Genomic DNA, 18459 nt, shown 5'->3' with positions numbered 1-18459 from the left:
GTTCGGGGAAATATGAAATATTTGCTTGTTGATTTGTTTTTTTTTCCTTCAGTTTTCCTTTAACATCTATCTGTTGCTGTCCATTTTCAGTCATGTGTAACTAACTTGCAGAATCTCTAGTAGGATCCAGTACCGTTTCTCTCAGGGCAGTGCCTAATCTCAGGAGCTTTCCTACTGTCTCTGGTTGACACTGCTGCACTCGCTACAGAACACAGAATGTGCAGGAAACTTGATTGAAGATGTAACACCAAGGTTAAAATAGAAAAGGGAACAATAAAGAGTTAAGGTGGGTTTGTTTTTCCTCTTCTCTGTACAAGATGATGAATGGAAAGTTCCTGACTGACTCTTTATATATGTCCAAAGTGTCTGTAACAGTACACCATTATCTGCAGGCAATTATTGTCTGTATAGACACAGACAGATCAGGGCTGGCATGTTTGGATCCAGAAGAGTAATTAGCTCAGGCATATTGCAGGCGAACACTGATATATTACTTGCATGGCCACTTCAAATCCAAAAGCAGTGTTAGCTCATTTCTATAATGCTACAACCCCAAGGCTACTCAGACCCCACTCAGGCATCTCAGAGATGTATTTCTGTTATGGAGAGTACTCGTAAACTATAGCAAAAAAATGTATATGTACTGAGTCTAATCCACACTGAGTATAGCTGACACTGAAGTAGAGATAACAGTGCTGTAAGACTGAAGGCCTCGAAAGGCTCACCTTCCAAATACCCTGACGCTGCACACAGCAAATAATACCCCGGGGACTGGTGCTGCACCCCGGCGTAATGAGCCCCGCAGTGGTGCAGCGCACTGGAGAGCACCAGCTCTGCAAGAGGCACCTCAGTCACGGGTTTTATGACCACGGCTTGGAGCTGGTCAAGCTGGGCTTGGGCTGTCTTCACAGCTATCCACTTGATCTTGGCCGTAATGTGATTCCCAATACCCATTTATGTAGGTTTGTGAATAATTTTGAATATTCCAGCCCTTTTAATCACAGATTACAGGAAGTTGTTGATTTAGACTTCTCATTTTTCCTGGTCTCATTTATCTTTGAATGCTGATAATCCAAAACTTGTTACAACACTTCAGAGTAATTTTATATGTGGGAGAGAGGGACAAACTCCTTTTCATATAGGTATTTCTAAGAGCAGTTGAGACAGGGTTTTATTTTTTAAAATTTTTTAAAAAGCAGTTCCGCTTGTTTGACCAGCGTAGCTGCGCCTAAGCTCACATGTGGGCAAAGAGCAGAGTGCCACAAGCACCACATTTTATGCTATGTAAATGCTCAAAAAATGAGGAAGTAGAAGTGATGAATTAAGTGAGAAGCTTTTGTTATGATTCTTTTAGGTTTTAAGGGTGAAAAATTGAGAATGGATCTCCTTGGAGAGGAAGGAGAGAGAATGGTACATCTAAAGGATGCAATCTATCATCCTAAACATTGGTAAGTGACATTTCCTTAGGCAGCTGACGGCTAAATATGTCTGTTTTTTTCAACTTGTGCTGTTAGAAGAAAGAAGGAGTCTTACGCCCTTATTTTCCAAAAGGATATCCACAATTCAGTGAGCATAATTTGGTGCACAAGCTACTGGTAGAGTTGTATTTAGCATACTTAGCTATGTAGCATTTTCCTGTGTGGATATTTTGGGAGGAAAGGAATTTGTTTGTTTTCATGTGTGTTTTTTATGGTTTTTATTTAAGATGCCTGTGATGTGTTAGAAAGCATCATGTGCATAGAGGAACTGCAGCCCTTCCTGTAAATTCAACAAACTGGTATTTGCTGAAAGCAACCTCTGAATGATTTACCTTTTTCACAAAGAGAGGTGAAGAGTAGGAGAGGGGTGGGAAAACAACAGATTTTTTAAATTATATTAACACTCACTACCTGCAAAAGCATTTGTAGAGAGTTACCCAAATCTCCTGTGGGCATTTCAGCATAAGTCCAATACAGAAATACACCAGAAAGGAATGACTAGTTGATTGGGCTACAGGCCAATCTCAGCTACAACTGTATGGTATCATAAAACACCTTGGCCCCTTCCACAAGAAGAAATAATCAAGTGTCTATGATACTGTATTCCTGAGGAATGTGTTTTTTCCAGATAATTTTCATTTTCTGAGTCACTGTTGATTTTCTTTAGGCCTACGTATAGTTCACATTCCTTTTATAAAGGGCAACACCTTAAGAAAGTACTGAGATGGTCAGAAAGCAATAGGAAAAGAATGCTAAAAGCAATTACTTCCTCCAAAAGACACCCACAGTTGCTTGCGTGTTTTAAAAATATGACAGGTTGGATTCAACCAGTAGGCTGAGGGAGCCAACCAATACTCTCTCCTTGGTTTCCTCTCCAGCATGGAGCCAGGAGATCCCTAGACAAGCCCCGGCAGCAGCTTGCACCACTGCTCCACTCTGTCCTCTTCAAGACTGTCCAACTGGGAATGAATATAGTGTCTTGTTACTGAAGTTATTGCTTTAAGACTCACCACCATTGACAAGTCAGTAAAAATCCTTCCCTATGACTTACTGTAACCACACAAATTTATCAGAAAAAAGACCTATATATTGCTATATAAAGTTGTTCCAGCAATTATTTTAATTAAGTGATTAAGAATGGGCACAGTATTATCTTCCATATGTTATTAGAACGCACAGTAGTAGTCCAATGCTTACAAAGATTTACATTTGTGTTGGAATAATATTCATGAATTGGGAATTAAAAATCTCACTCAAACGTGCCTTCACACAGTGGGCCAAATAAAGCAAAGTTGTTCAACAAGGGACTTCTGTGTTAGAGACCTTGAAAATAATGACTTAACAGTATGCTAACTTGTTGAAAAGAATCTCATCAGAGGTCTGTCCAGCTATGACATGTTATGGATTTACTTTGGACTGAGCCAATGGGCTGAGGTATGCCATCGAGATGAAGGAATACAACTTGAAAGATATATATGTCTGTTTTAAGTAGGAATGTTCATTCATTAGCTCACTGCTTCATTCACTAAGCTGTGCACAAACTGCTGCACAAATGAATGATTCAATACAGATGCCTTTCATACACCACAGAGCAGTAAGTAACAAGCAAGGTACTTGCCATCATGGCTCTCCTGGTGAGACAAGGAAGCAATTTCTTCATGGCTGCACTGGGAGGCAGAAGCCTTGAAACGGAAGAATACATGCTATACTGGGCAAAGTATTCTTTAACCAAAAGTGATCTATACATTAATATGCTCACAATCCTCCCTCACGCCCTGAATGTTATGAATTTATTTTGGGGTAGCAAGGGATAGAAGAGATGAGTCATTTTGAGGTCCAGGCTGAGCAAAACTCTCCAGAACAGCAGCTCCAGGGGCCACTGAAATAATATACAAGCTTTCACACTGCAAAGTATGCTAAAGTGGGTCATATAGTTTATTTCCAGATGTTCCCACCCTCAGAGTATTTTCTAATGATATAGATGAAATCCTTAAAGACTTTCTGTATGAGGCTAAATCTGTTCAGAAATGAGCAAAACCTGCGCAGAATAATTTTCTGGGATGTAAAAACAGAACAAGCAAACAAACAAACAAACAAAATCACATAGTCCTTGTATTTAGAACTGAAATTACTAACTTTTCACTGTTAATAAAATAATTTATCAGAGTTCACAGAAAGCCTTTTTTTTTTTTTTCCCCTGGAAAGTTTCCAAGCTCAAGAAATATTCTAAATAGATGAGGAAGTTTAACAAATACCAAACACTGGCAGAAGATGCGTAAGAGGAAGCAGAGAAAAGACCAAGCAGTGTAAATGATAAAAGCTTTCAGATAAAGAATTGTGAAGTGGTTGCCTATTTGAAGAAGCTTTCAATTTTAACACTATCTTTTTGTTGAAGTCATAAAGTGTTTGTAACTAAGACTGTTAAGAAGTCATTTTGGTAACCAGCCCGAGAAAGACATATGTGTTTTAATAAGAGAGCTTGGAATATAAACAGAGGCATATTCTCAAAATGAAGCAGAGCATAAAAACATATATGTTTTTGGTCACTAAAGAGAAGTGTGCCTGTTACAGTAGAAATGAAAGAACAGTGCATTAGATAACATTATATACGGACTTGAGCCAACAGAGTTGCATTTTTGGCCCATGTGTATAAAACACAAAATATAATGCACATTTGAATCTATGGACCTTCCCGAAGATTACTAGATGACACTAGAGGACTTATGTTTCTTGAATGAATACACGTGCCATTGCCGCTATAAAGCCCTTTCTCATCACAGACCGTAATGCTTTCTTTTAGGGAAAAAAACAAACAAAAGAACCCCAAAGTCTTAATGCCTTTAGCCTTTCCTTGCAAAATATTGTAGCCATTAATACACCCATTTAACAATGGAGTAGAATGAAGTGCCAGTGGAGAACCTGATTTAAGCAGGACAGAAGACCATAAACACACATGTGATATATTTGTATACTTTTTTCAGTCAGACCCATCTGCACTCCAGCTCTTTTTAGAATAGCTAAAGAAAAACTCCCTGTGCCTCCTTGGTGCATACAACAACCATATATCAAATCCAGTATGTTTTGCAATGGTCACTGTGTTTGATTTGCATGCTCTAAACTTAATTCAGACTCATCAGTAGAAATTACAAAGCAAATTAAACAAAACTGTACCTAGCAAAAATTACTTGAATTGGACAAAGTAAGGAAGTTAGAGGCAGGCTCAGTATCAGAAATATGGTCTTTTAATTGTCAGCTATGCATTAAAAACAGTCATCCTTTCTTCTGTCATTTAACATCATTTTCTCTTTTCACTCCATTTTTTATTGTGATAGTGGTATTCGGAGTACAGATGTGCTGTCTTTTTTACCATAGTGTACCTTAGCTACTTTTTTCCTGACTGATTTTATAGTCAGGAGATACCTTTTGGTCTTCTAACTTGACCTGCTATATAAATTAGAGAACAGGACACAGCAATTTCTGCATCAGCCATAATATCTGTTCTAGACTGGGTGTCTTTCTGAGAGATATGTTACAGCTCAATTTAAGAACTGCAACAGATGGAAAATCCAGCACATTGCTATGTCAGAATTTGTTCCAAACATTAATTACTATCACTTGATATTTGTGCTCTGTTTCCAGCTCAGAATTGTCAAAATTAAATTTCCAGTAGTTCCATCTTTATTATTAATTGGATAATGATCAAGTAACAGCAATAATTAAAAATTAATTTTAAAGACTTTATTAGTTAACTAATCAGAATGGTCAAGAACATCTTTTCCATGGAAGGTCTTACAGACCGTGAAAAAGTCTCCTTTTAACCTTGAGTAAATCGAACTTCTTTGGTGTCTCAGTATAAGGCACATTTCCCAGACCTCATACCTTTCTTGCAGTTTTCTTCTGAGCCCATTCCAGTTTGTCAGTGTCCTTCTCAAAGTGTAAATGTTAGAACTGGACAGAGTATTCCAAGAAAGCTCTCACTAATGACATCCACAGAGGGAGTATCACCCTCTCCATCCCTCGCTTAGACGTGAAAGGATTGCATCTGACATTTTAATCATAGCATCATTGTGGTAGCTTACCTTCAAATTATTATTTAAGTCTTTTCTAGAGTACCTGCTCTGGAGGATTCAGTTCCCCAATATGTGTTATGTAAATTCTTTGTCCTTTGACCTCAGGTTTGGCTATGCAAAAATATCTTATTTTAATGAATCTATCTTAATGAGCGCTCCAGGTTAGCTCATTCCTCTTTCATCATCGTTAATTGCCAAATTAATTTGCAACCTGTAAGTTTTGCTATTGCCTTCGGCTGGGGCTGCACGGCTAGAAGGCGCGTCCCCTGGGTGGTGGATAGGGGATCCCTCTCTGGAGGGTGCACCGGATAAAATTGAAGAAGGTGCCGCGAACCAACGCAGCCTAAGGGAAGGCCACCCTGACAGAAAAACCACTGGCCCTCCAAGTCATGGGGGTTGGGCAGGAGGCCAACTACCTCCTCCCGGAAAAAAAAAAAAAAAAAATAGTTGCAGAAATGACGAGCATCAACTCGGAGATGGAGAAAATCAGTAATGAAGTGAGGAGGAGGAGATGGAACTGGATCGGTCATGTTTTGAGGAAAAAACCAACAGAAGACTCCGCTGTGGCCCTTGGGACTCCAGAGCACACAGCCGCAGACCGATCCAAGTGGAAGAACGATGTTCACGCCTTGTGTGCCTCCTGGCACTGAGAGAATTCAGATCAGATTCAGAAGTTTTGCTATTGATAATTTCATATCTTCCAGACTTTGCTAAAGATATTGAATGGCATTGGAGGAAGAACAGATCCACACAGGACTACAGTAGAAATATCTTTCCCTGCATGATTATTTTATATATATACTTATTTCTTTACTACCTCCATTTTAGTCAGTCTTTTGTATGATTTTTAACAGATTTTTAATTGAAAATCTCAGCATTAATTAAGTCTTCTGCAATTTCCCCAGAATTCCATAATTAAAAAAATATTAATACACTGAAATAAACCACCTTAGCTTGCATCAAGGCTGTTATCTGATCCTGCCAATTTGGAAAAAAAAGTAATAATATTTGTTCAGCATTGTTTCTAGCTACTGATGGGATAGAAAATATATTTCATTAGCTTCAAGGTAGAAATAGATCTTCCTGTCTTTTTCTAGAAGAACAGATGTGCATGAACACATCTGCCTTTTGCACATCATGATCCATGTTTTTACTATCCTTGTTGAGTACTGGATTCAATCATTACTAAGATCTCACTTTTTCTTTATATACTTAAAGTATTATTTCTTATTTTCCTCTGTCCTCTACAGAGTTTTTCAAAGATACTTTCAGCTTCCTGTATCAATTGTCCATATTTCCCCAGAGTCAGTTTTAAACTCATTGCTATAACTCTTGGTTTTAGTTTTGTGAATTTCTATTGCTGCCTTCATTTTCTTCTCAATCAATAGTATATTTTTAGGCTGAAGATGTCTTTTAAGTATTGTGAAGTGTGTCTTTTGACACTAAATTTATCAAATCTGAACTATATTTCATATTTTCATGTTTAAATGTTTCCTGCCACATGATTTTGCTCATGGTTTTTCTCAACCTTGGGAAACCAGTTTTCTAAAAGGCAAAATATATACATTAATAGTAAAGTATTGCCAAAGCAGACATTGGCAAACTACATAGATATTTCTGATGGGAAAAAAATAACAATCTTGCTCTTCCCTTCCCCAAAATACACATAAAAATAAGGCTAACTGTAGAAATATTCTGTGTTGTTGGGTTTTTTTACTCACCAAATTAAATTAATAATGTTTTGTTTGGTTTTCAAACAAACATTTAGCAGTTTAATTCATTGCTTGCACTGATTTGTCCTAAGGAAAGACATATAGTAATTTAGAAGTTAACCCTAAATGCAAGATCATTTAGCCTGCTCTGAGTCATGTCCTCTGTGATCTGGAAAAAGTCCCTTAGTCTCTCTGTGCCTCAATTTCCTACCAGGAAAATGGAAATAACAGTTTTCTAATATAGATAGATATTATGTACATATGCACAAAATTATGTGATGACCATGAAAGTATGTTGAGAAAAGTATGTAAATATCTCTAATTAAAAGACAAAACCACTAAATGGATCGGTATCCATCATAAGACTAAGTGCAGAAACATCGTAAAACTGGCTCTAGTGTTCTTTTGCTATTTGCATTTTGGAAAGTACAGTTTGGAAAGGACAGTTGTGTCTCTGTTCCACTTCAGAAGTTCTGAAATACTTAATTTCAAAATTAAATACTGCATACACATGCATAAAGCCAATAGTACCAAGGATTTTTTAATTTCATTTCCTTATGTATGAAGACCTCAAAACATTAGGAAAAACTGGATTAATACATTCTACAGGCTTTTTAAAGGCTGTATTAGTAGCACCATAATTCATTTAGGCATCTGTGAATTCTTTGACTTTTCAGTAAATGTTACAAAAAGCAAGCTTAGAGTTTGTTGTCTGGATCTTTAATTTAACTGAAGCATGTGTTAAAGAGTCCATATAGCTAGACATGTGACAACCTTGCTAAACAGGCTGAAGAGCTTAACTTATTCCTTCCAAAATCAACAGTGAACTGGGATAAGATTCTCCCAGAATTAATGGCCCAGAAATAATTTATGTGCTTTGAAAAAAGAGACCTAATCACTTGGGGCCAAACCCATACTGTCTGTTGGAGATTCACCAGTGGAATTGGAGAGAAAATAGAGAGACATAACCTTTACAGAATCACAGAAAAACGGTGAATGTAAATGTGAAATACTGGCTGCCATGAGCCTCGAAATTCTCCATTTCTAGTAGCCCATCTGACAAGCAGTTTTGTCTTTACATGTTTAATTAAAATGTACATAGGACAAACATTAACTGTTTTACCCAGGCCACCAAAGATGTTTCCTCTACTGCTGCTTCAGAAGTGACTTGCTCAGATTTAGCTCTTACATCATGATCTCTAATTTTTTTTTTTTTGCCTTTAGAAAGACAGAACATATATGGAGATATCCGACACATAAGCATTTCAGTTTTGAAAGGAACAATTTTTTTCTTATTTCTTACCAATTACTACAGATCTCAACTCAGAGTATATAACATCTACCTCTAAAGTACGCAAAGTTCAAACTCCAAACCCAAACATCTTAAATCTTAGCATCCAAGCCAGATTTTGAATGCTGATGTACTGGCGTTTCCGTTCCAGCCTGAGGTTCTGTGCCACAAAGAATTGAGAACTTCAGTGTTCACCGGTGGTTTTGCATGTGTGTGTGTACACCTAACCAATTTTCACAGGGTTAAATAAAAATGAGCTTATATAATCAGGAATTTGGTTACAAATATCTGCATTTATGAATTTGCCTGTTTGGCTGAAAATACCTTATTAATTTTAGTCCACTAAAACATAACCCAGGTGTAACTTGACCCATTTTGAGTAGCTATACTTAAACCGGTGTTATGTTTTCAGTACTAAAGACTGATAACTTGATAGCTCCCCAGGGTTTGTTGGTTACAGTTTAAGTACAGAGTTGACATTACATGCTATTTTTCTGAAAATCCCAGCAGTAATATTACAGATGAGATACTAGTATTCAGAGATACGTTCAGTGATTAAGTTAGAGTGTGGATGTCTTCAAACATACAGCATCATTCACTAACCTGCAATTTTATTCATTTTCAGGTCCCTTTAATCTTATGAAAATGGAACTGTAAAACCTAACAAAAACAGCAGTTCAGAAGTATTCTTTGGGCCAAGACAAAACCAGCCTGGATTCTGTCATCCTTACTCATGGTGAACGGTAGGTTACTCTGTAAACAGTCCTCATTATTTCAACATGAATAAAGGTCATCCAATTTGGTGCTTAGGGATTACATAATAATTTTTCATCTGCATTTCTCAACATTTTTAGAAAGCATCCATAACTCATTCATTCTTGTTTCGCAGTTGGGAAGCTGGTGTGAAGTTAGATCAAATGAGTTATCTTATATTGTTCAACAAGACAAAGAGAGCCAAGAACAGAACCTCATTTATTTTTCTGAAAGAACATTTCAATAGAACAAGGTAGCATTCTATTGGCATTTCTGTCTGCTGCTTCGCCATTTCCAAAAAGCTACATTTCAAAGAAAACAGAGGCCTGCTGTATCTGTTTTTATTACTGTCATTTCTTAGCCCATCAATGGATGCAAGCAACGATGCTGTCTGATCATGGTAAACTCTTATTCCAAATGCAGACCAAAAAAACTACCATAGGCAGCAAATCTATGAATCTGAATGATTTAAGGCTTTCATGCAGATTAATGGAAGGTTTTATTCTATTTCCCAGAATTTATGTGTTTGTTTTCTCATAATAAAGGAAGTTTCTAGCTTCTGGTTGTGAAGATAGGCTTGACAATGTAAACCAACATACTTTCATCTTGTTGAATCCTCATCCTTACCAGCTAAAACAATAGCATCAAGCGAAGTTAACTTCCCCCATTCATCTTACTGGAGTGTCAGCCTTGAAGCATAAACATGCACACTTAAGTACCCACACTGTTAACCAATTCACTGCTTACTGTCAGATTAGAAATAACTAGTCAGCACAATTAGACCGTGGCTGGATGTTTGTGATGTTCTTGGCATGCTATCACTTGAAAATGTTGAATACACTATTGATATGAAAATAGAAAGCGATCTACAAAGTTTAAGATCTATTTTTCTAAAATAAGTATCTGTGTAATGTTGCACACTTAAGTTTTGGAATGCTTTTTAAACACCTCCTTCTTCTGCATATCTAAAAAGCTCCCAAACAGTGATTCTTAAGATTTCTCACCTACTCCCTACCTCTAATTTTAATGCTCTGTGACCAATTGCTGCCTGACTGCCAGATTCCTCTGCCCTGACAGGGACTTCACTTCATATATCTGTTCAACTTCTTTGAGAGAATGTTAAGGAAGAAGCATTCAAAACTGGCCCAAAAGCACATGGATACTAATTTATTCTGAACTGAGTGAAACAACCAAGCAGAAATTATAAAAAACACACTAACACCATCCTTACAGTATTGCAAGGATGAGGGAGGAGAAAATGGGACCACACGAAACCTGCCCTCTCTTCTAAAACATCCCAGATAAAAATAAATAATGCCCAGTTATTATACATCACATTTTTCTCTAGAAAGAAAAGCTCTTTCCTGATGACTTCTGCAATGCTTACTGCATCCATTTTACAGCTGAAGAAACTGAGGCATTAGGCTGAAAAGGTCATTCAGCAGGACAGCAATGGCGGAGACAGGAATGGACGCAAAGTCCCAAGACAACTCTCTGTTTATTAAATCACTCTGCCTCTGGTCTGGTGGCATCTTAAGCACACATTGCAAACTCTGTTAACAGCTGCTGGGAAAAAAGCTTATCCGCCCTCTGGCCCCCTTACCTTGAATGTCTGAATTACAACACGAACCCAGAACCACAGCATCAAACACAGAGTCCGAATCCTGCCTTTTCTACAGGAACATAAGCAATGCTGCTATCCATGCTTCACCATGCTGCCAGCCTGCCAGAGGACAAGACTGGTGGAGGAAACCAGCTTCTGTGACAAAAACACTTCAAAAAGTCCCCAAACAATGCAAACGGACCGTAACAGGAACCAAAAACATATGACTGATTCCTCTCTCCATATTGTTCAGCATGCTTTGGTTTGGACCAGGAGCAAATTAATCTAATTAATACACACAGCAAGTACCTGATTCCTGGAAGTCTATCTATATTTCCTGCTAGGGATTTTCCTTTCTTCTTACATGCATTCATTTGCTGGAAATAAATTTATTGGCAGCTTTTCTCAAACCTTTTTTCTGCCTAAATCTTCCTGCCTCCGCCTCTTCCTTGAAGCCTCTTTCAGATCAACTTTTTTGCTCTGGAAATGCAGTTAAACACCTAACAACTTTAAAAAAATGCTATAGTATGAGGAAGTGGGATGTGTTCTTTACATAATGACAGTGAAAACACTTGGAGTGGGTATTTTTCAGAATAAAAATATATTTTCTTTTCTGACATAGTTCTGAGAGAACACCTATGCTGTTGTGTTTATTGAGCAACACTTGAGATACATTCATCAAACAGCCAACATGATAGCACTTAATTAAAGTCCATGTGGCTTTAAATGATGGGAAACCTTTAAAAAAATAAAATTCAAAAACTGTATTTACTTTCCCAGGCAAGTGTTTAGCTATTGCACGAGGATTCTTTCTAACTATTTTTATTTAGAAGGCACTTTTCACTTTCAAAGCAGTTAACAAAGATTCTGCTAAGTATTACATGAGTTGCACAATTATTTTGTTAATGCTTTAGGTACCTAGAGGAGCGTGCAGAAGCTGCGGTTTGAACAAAGAGCATGAACGAAGGCAGGAGAAGAAGATACCAGACTGGTAGTGATCCCAAGCCGCTCACACACTGATGTTCAGGACAGCACATGTGGGTGCCACATGAGCAGGTGAAACTGTGATTCTACATGTGTGGAAGGGAGGATAATAATTAAACAATCAGATGTGCTAAGTGCATCATGCTGCGACATCGCTACATTTCAGATGGGTTGTGAGGTTTGAAACCGAGGGCGATAACTCAGGAAGCGGCCAAGTTACAGCTGTAATCGTAAGGTTTTCTGCGCAGTCCCTGGAGCACTACGGTGCCAGTCTTGTCCTGACACACTCCCCAGTAGCGTGCCAGACGCTTCGCAGCCTAAGGCAAGCGTTCGACATCTTTCAGCTGCTAAGACTCTTTAAGATTTGTGCCCTGGATATACTCCAAGGCTCCTCTCCCTGCATGCCTGCACATACTGCAGCTGTCCTTAGCCACCAAGATCCCCCGCTGCCGCCTGCTCCCGGGGAGGGTGGCTTGCCCCTTGCAGGGGGCCAGGGCCACCGCAGCAGCGGAGGGGAGTGGGGAGCCCGGGCAAGGCATCAGTCCGTGCTGATTTTAATTGTAGCTGCTGCAGTAGCTCCAGATGGTAATGCAAAGGGTCATAATAAAGCCGGGGGAGTTAAAAATCTGCCCTCACAGGGCTTTATGAGCCGTCGAGAGCTTTCATTGCACTTCAGTATGGCCTTCTGCATCCTGATTTGTCCTTCCCTCTCCAAATCTTTGCCTAACTATAACATGATAGCTGTATTATTATTATTATTATTATTACTAGTAGTAGTAGTAATACTATTATTACTATTATTTCTTTTGAGGTAGGGGCTACACTATCTGGAGAACATGGATTTAGTCTTTGCACTGTAATTGAACTATTAACCTGAACTGCATGGAAACGCTACACCAAATAGCCATACATTTGTTCAGCTGGTTCTGGCCCTTTTTAAAGCAAAACCGGGGAAGTTTCTCAAGAAGAGATACAGCAGGGGGTCACAGAGGGCACCCGCCCCTCCGCTCCCAGGCCCTGACCTGAGGAGCAGCACGGGGCCCTCTTGTTTCTCCCGTCCAACGCACACACAAAGCTGCTGGAGGGACCTGTACGGCTGCACAGTCGTATCAATGTGCGGCTGTGTGTTTCCATACAGTCTTTCCACGTGCAAAAATCGGAAGGGAAAACAAACCAACCCACCCTCCGGTGGACTGAAAGTCACAGCTCACAGCATGAAGCGCAGCCTCTGGGACCGCTCTGCCTTCCACTGCTGCCACTGGTAGTTTTGTGGCTTCCATAGGTCATTTCTTTTAAATGTCTGCTTCCCTTTCCGCCTGGTCTGAGGCACCTGTATTTACAATTATAAGCTCTTCTGGATGAGGATGATGTCTATCCACACACTCGCACAGTGTTTAGCACAGCAGCCCTGATCTCTTGCATTGCCGCTAAGACCTACAGTCACACACCACTAGCAATAAATGCACATCGGTGAATATTTTATTCCACTGTCTCCAGTTGAAAACAAAGCAATACAGAGCTTTGTCTCTCGTGATAGGAATCTTGCATAGCATGAGCCCAAGCTATTTCACAGACCACCTGCCTTTTCTTAACCATGTGTAGAATTGACTACTAGGAATCCCGATGTGTTTTATATGTTATTAATAAAGTTAACATTTCTATTAAATACTACTCCCTTTTGGGATTCTCACCCAACCTTGAGCGTAATAATCAAGGAAAAAAACGTTCTGTCACATTATTAAATGTTTACTTGCAAGAGTACAGAAGACTCTGGTAGCATAATGCCATGTTGGCATCTTTCCAGTATGGGAAATTTTTTCCATACATTTTTTTTTTCAATTCAATTTATTGCAAAACAGTTGCTTTTTGTAATATCACAGATTTATCCAGAGTTTACAATGCAATCATTGCTCCTTGCTATTGGAAAAGATTTATTTAGCCAGTTTTGGCCTTCATTCCAAAAGGCTGAATGCCAAATCATTACAGTGTATCTGGTGTTCTGTTGTCAGAAAATATGATCTAGCATTAAGATACTATTCAGAGACTCTAAAAGCCAGAGAAAATAATTGTGGTAAATCAAAACCCCATAAATACTTTATAAAGTTGTTTTTAATGTCTGTCCTCATGTGTGACAAAAAAGTACCAGTTTACATGCAACGAGAATACATGAGTTTTGAGGCTTCATTTCCTATATCGTCTAAGTTTTAAAACAATATTAAAGTCTATCCCATATAGACGCAAAAGTCAGGCGGTTGTTGTCACATTATATTTTCTGGTACTACTGCATTTTAATAAGCCAAAAGACAGCAAACTGCTTTTCTAAACTTGACTCCAAATGACGTATTTTCTTTTTTTTTAGGAAAAAAAAGACTCTGAGAGGCTAAGAAACATATATATGGCTCTGAAGCTGAGGCCACAACCGTGCAAGCACATACACACAGGCAATGCTCAATGTGGTTAAAGAAAAGCACATGCCAAAGACTTAGGAGCAGCTGGCCCCAAATTTTGGCCTCAACGCACCATGTGAAATAGAACATATGTGTGGACTAGGTTTGACTCCCTTCAGATGCTTCTGGAACACAATACTATCTCACTGGGTAAGAAAGCTGTTCTGTCTTCCAAACTACCTATGCCAATAACTTTTTATAACTCCACCAAAAAATGCAAAACAATTTTCCTGTGTAGCACATCAGTGTGACAGATAACGGTGATTGCCAGAAGCTTGGAGATGTCAATATATCTGGGATGGATATTAAACTGAGTCTGTCTAGAGGCATGGGAAGCATGGGGTAGCAACAGGCAGAATAATAAACTCAAGCAAAGATCATGTCCAGATCTTACTCTGTAAATATTCCAGTTACGTATTTTTGGAGCACCAGAAATCTATCAATAATTTACCTTTTAAGGTTGTAAAATTACATAAAATGTGGGCCAAGGAATCTGCTACCTCACGTCATATTGCATACAAATTCAGAAGCAGCTAACCAATGCAATATGGAGAGGTGCTTTTTGCAAAGAGGAAACCACAGAGGCCAGGAGGGAACACTGGATCAAGAAAAGGGGCTGAGCTTGGAGGTAGCACTCAGCCTGATCTGACTCAGTTGCCTCTGAGCAGTTTAAACCATGGCCATAGTCCAAAGGAGGACAGAACTTATTTAATCAATGTTATGCATCACTGGTAGAAGAAACTGAAGGTAGTGAAATCCTGCCAAGCTCTGATGTTCATGGTAAGCTATAGAAGTAATAGCAGTTTTGTCCAGCTGGGGTTTTTTTGCTTAGTGGGGAAGGAAACAGATCTATATGTTCTGAGGTGACCAATAATTTTATGGGCCTGGCTCAAAGGAAACATATTTTCATAAAAGAGGTGTTGAGCACTTTCTGAATATTAGGCAACTTTAACAATGTTTCATGTTGAATGCTCAGAACCTGATAATATTCAGAGTCTTTAATCAATTTTGAAAATTCTGGCCGTAATATGGACCTATTTCTGGTAAGAGTAGAGAGGACATCTCACAAAGAAACCCAAACAGAGCAAGAGGTAATGTGGGGAGCACTGTACACAGTGTGTCTACTTATACCCTTCCATCAAAGCTTTTAATCCATCCTAATTCCTATTACATCAGTGTGTATTGTGAATACGCCAGCCCCTCTGCTGACTCTGCAGTGACAGTCTCATTTTTAAAAATCTCCCAGAGGTAGTAAGCCTTAACAAATCTGGAATCAAAACCCAAAGTTCTAGAAGAGCTTGGTTTTGAGCTGTATATTCCAGTTTAGCAGACTGCAAGTAAAATTATAAGTGGATTACTACAAATTTACTAGGATTGTGGAAGAAGAACTCTTCACTTGGACACTGTCTTCAACAGTCCTTAAATGCCCTCATAGTTTGATGATAAGGCTGAAGTATAAAAGGAAACTCACTAGCAGTGAAAAAGGGAAAGCACGCAACAGAAAAAACAAAGTTTACTCCAGTTGGATTCAGCTTCTAAGAAATATAAATAAAGCTTTGTACCAACCACAATTATTTTTTTTCTGAAACAACCTATTCAACATATTACAAGCGCACACTTAAATACATCCTTACAGTGAAAGCACACTGAAGTTTCATAACAAAGCAGTCAAAATGTTAATTCAGTCCCCTTAAACATATACATGATAATTACTGTCTTGCACTAGGTGATCCCCTACTGTATTTTCTTAGAGTTTTCATTTCATTGTGGATATTCTTAATAAGCATCTAGTGAATATTCCATTTTATCTGTGTAATTCAAGGTGTGACTTCATGTCACATTTTGGTACACAGCTCAGTCTTACTCTGAAGAAGGAATCTGTGTTGGTTCTCTCAGATTTCACAGTGACATTAATTTGCATAGGGTTTCAATCAGCTACAAATTATGATAATACCCTTATAAGTTCAGGGGAAATCACCATCCACATTCTTATTCAGAAGTAACAGAGATACATAGCTAGAGCTGGCAGACTGATTTCACACATCTAGGAATGATTTTTTTAAAAAGTCTATCACGGCAAGTCTTCTATAGCTTTTAAAATCATGGTTGCCCATTGATTTTAGCTACAACTGTGAGTGTTGATTAGTTCTGCAGCTTGGTCCTCCATAGCCTCTGCCATCAGACACCCAGAAAGCAAATACCACACAGTTTCTAACTGCCTTTGAGAAGCCAGTTTTAATAGAGTCACCTGGCACCACCTCCCAGCAAAGAGAGGTAGGAAGAGAACCCAGATCATCAGGGCACCATGGAGCTGCTGTACATGCAAGATGGTGTTTCTACCTTCTGCAATTCCTGACTCATTCAGCACGCCTCCCAGCCTCTGCAACAAGCAAGAATGACTCCCATTGCTACAACACCCTGATTCACCCCTTAATGATTTCAGCCTGTATGCTGAAATTTTCTCCTGCTAAAACAGTAGATAAACATGTAAGCAAAGCCTTTTATAATTAGAGATGCCAAAAGAATTCAGGTTATCTCTTTGTGTTCCATCGGAAATTCTGCAGTTAAGAAATTCTGAACATGCCCTACAAATCTATAAAAAAAAAAAAGCTCTCTGAAGCTGATCTGTTTGTTTTGATTTCCACTTTTAAAACTGTTTGTAGTTTTTAATATTGTACTTAATTCAAAATAAGAAACAAGGTGACAAGAAATATCAAAGCATTTCATTCTGAAAATGGGGAAGCAAAACCATGCAGCAGCATCAAAGCACCTTTTCCTCCCCTGCCACCAAAGGAAATCTTTGAAATCAGCAGATATTACTATAAATTATCTGCAGCCTCAGTTCTGGTACAACCAAAATTTTGAAAAGTTCAGAATGACAAAAATATTGTTCTATGTTTCTTGCGTATATGTTATTTTCTCTTAAAAATGCAAACCAGAAAATCAGGAAAAAATCTGTCAATTGGTATCATATTATCAACCTTGTGATTAACAACAGGGTTGGAACACTGAGATCCTTTGCAGACTTCAGCCACTGGGAGTTAACGGAGGAGCTAACAGCCACAGGAGGATTTGTGTTAGGGTTTTGTTTGCTGTCAGAGAAGAAATGGTGACCCAGGAACTCAAGACTCATTCAAGACCCCAGAAGAAAGCATTTTCTCACAAAAAAAAAAAAAAAACACTTCCTTTCCCTTAAGGCTTCATTCCTTCACCTTGCTGCTTTGTCATGCTGGTCCCTTCCTTCACAGGAGTCCTCTCCCTGACTCTGAGGTACCTCTGGCATCCTACAAAGTTGTAGCGGAACATAGACAGTAGTCTTATGTCTGATCGCCACGGTTGTGACCACTCTTCTTGATGGTGAGGAGAAATCCAGGATTATTCCTAAACACACCCTACTCTGTTGTCTCCACCAAAACCAGACCTTATGTCAAGTCTAGCTCAGTATTTACACCAATACATTTTCAGAGGGCACATAGTGAAAATACAGAATTTAATTTATTCGAGTTTAGTGTTTTTAATAGTGTTTACACTAAGAATGTTCTTAACATCCCTGTCATGACAGTTACTAAAACTGGAACATTAGCAAAATAAATGAGATTTCCCATTTTACTTTCCAGGAACCCAGGTTAGTTTTGAACAATATGAATTCTTGGAACCTGAAGATGATATCACCCTACAGGTCAGTTCCAAACAGCAAAGTTTTCATATCACTTGCATAAAGATCTAAATATATTTTCAGAACCTCTATCTCTAACTTTTAGAAACTATGAGCAAAATTCATTAATTATTCTCCTTTTCCTCCTCTTTCATCTCCCTGTCGATGAGAAATCTTAGGATGAGTAGAGACTTTCACATTATGAGTCTACAGTTATTCTATTCTTGGTTGTGATTTCTTGCTGGTGTCTTCAGAACATGTAATTTCCTTGTGACTTTCCCTTAGAATACTATTTGACTTGAGAACTATTTTGTGTTTATGAAGAATTAAGATCAAGTTCAATGAACCCACTATAGACTGAATATTTGCAACTGTATATGAAGTTTTACTCCCCTGTACGCTCTCTGACACATCACACTGACAGCAACTGCACTCCAAGAGTAAAAGGCAAACTCCGTCTTCCACA

General features: G+C 38.5%; 1 long non-coding RNA gene across 1 annotated transcript; it reads left to right on the top strand.

Annotated features, from left to right (window-relative positions):
* The first annotated feature begins 1354 nt into the window (after positions 1-1354).
* On the top strand, positions 1355-18017 carry LOC309591330. Its single transcript, XR_014228332.1, has 5 exons — positions 1355-1448; positions 9177-9294; positions 11822-11963; positions 14251-14488; positions 17956-18017. It is a non-coding gene; the product is annotated as an uncharacterized lncRNA (long non-coding RNA).
* The last annotated feature ends 442 nt before the right edge of the window (positions 18018-18459 follow it).

This window comes from Platalea leucorodia (assembly GCF_965183815.1).
Source record: "Platalea leucorodia genome assembly, chromosome: 1".
Classification (NCBI taxonomy): Eukaryota; Metazoa; Chordata; class Aves; order Pelecaniformes; family Threskiornithidae; genus Platalea; species Platalea leucorodia.
This window is presented reverse-complemented; position numbering and strand designations above follow the sequence as displayed.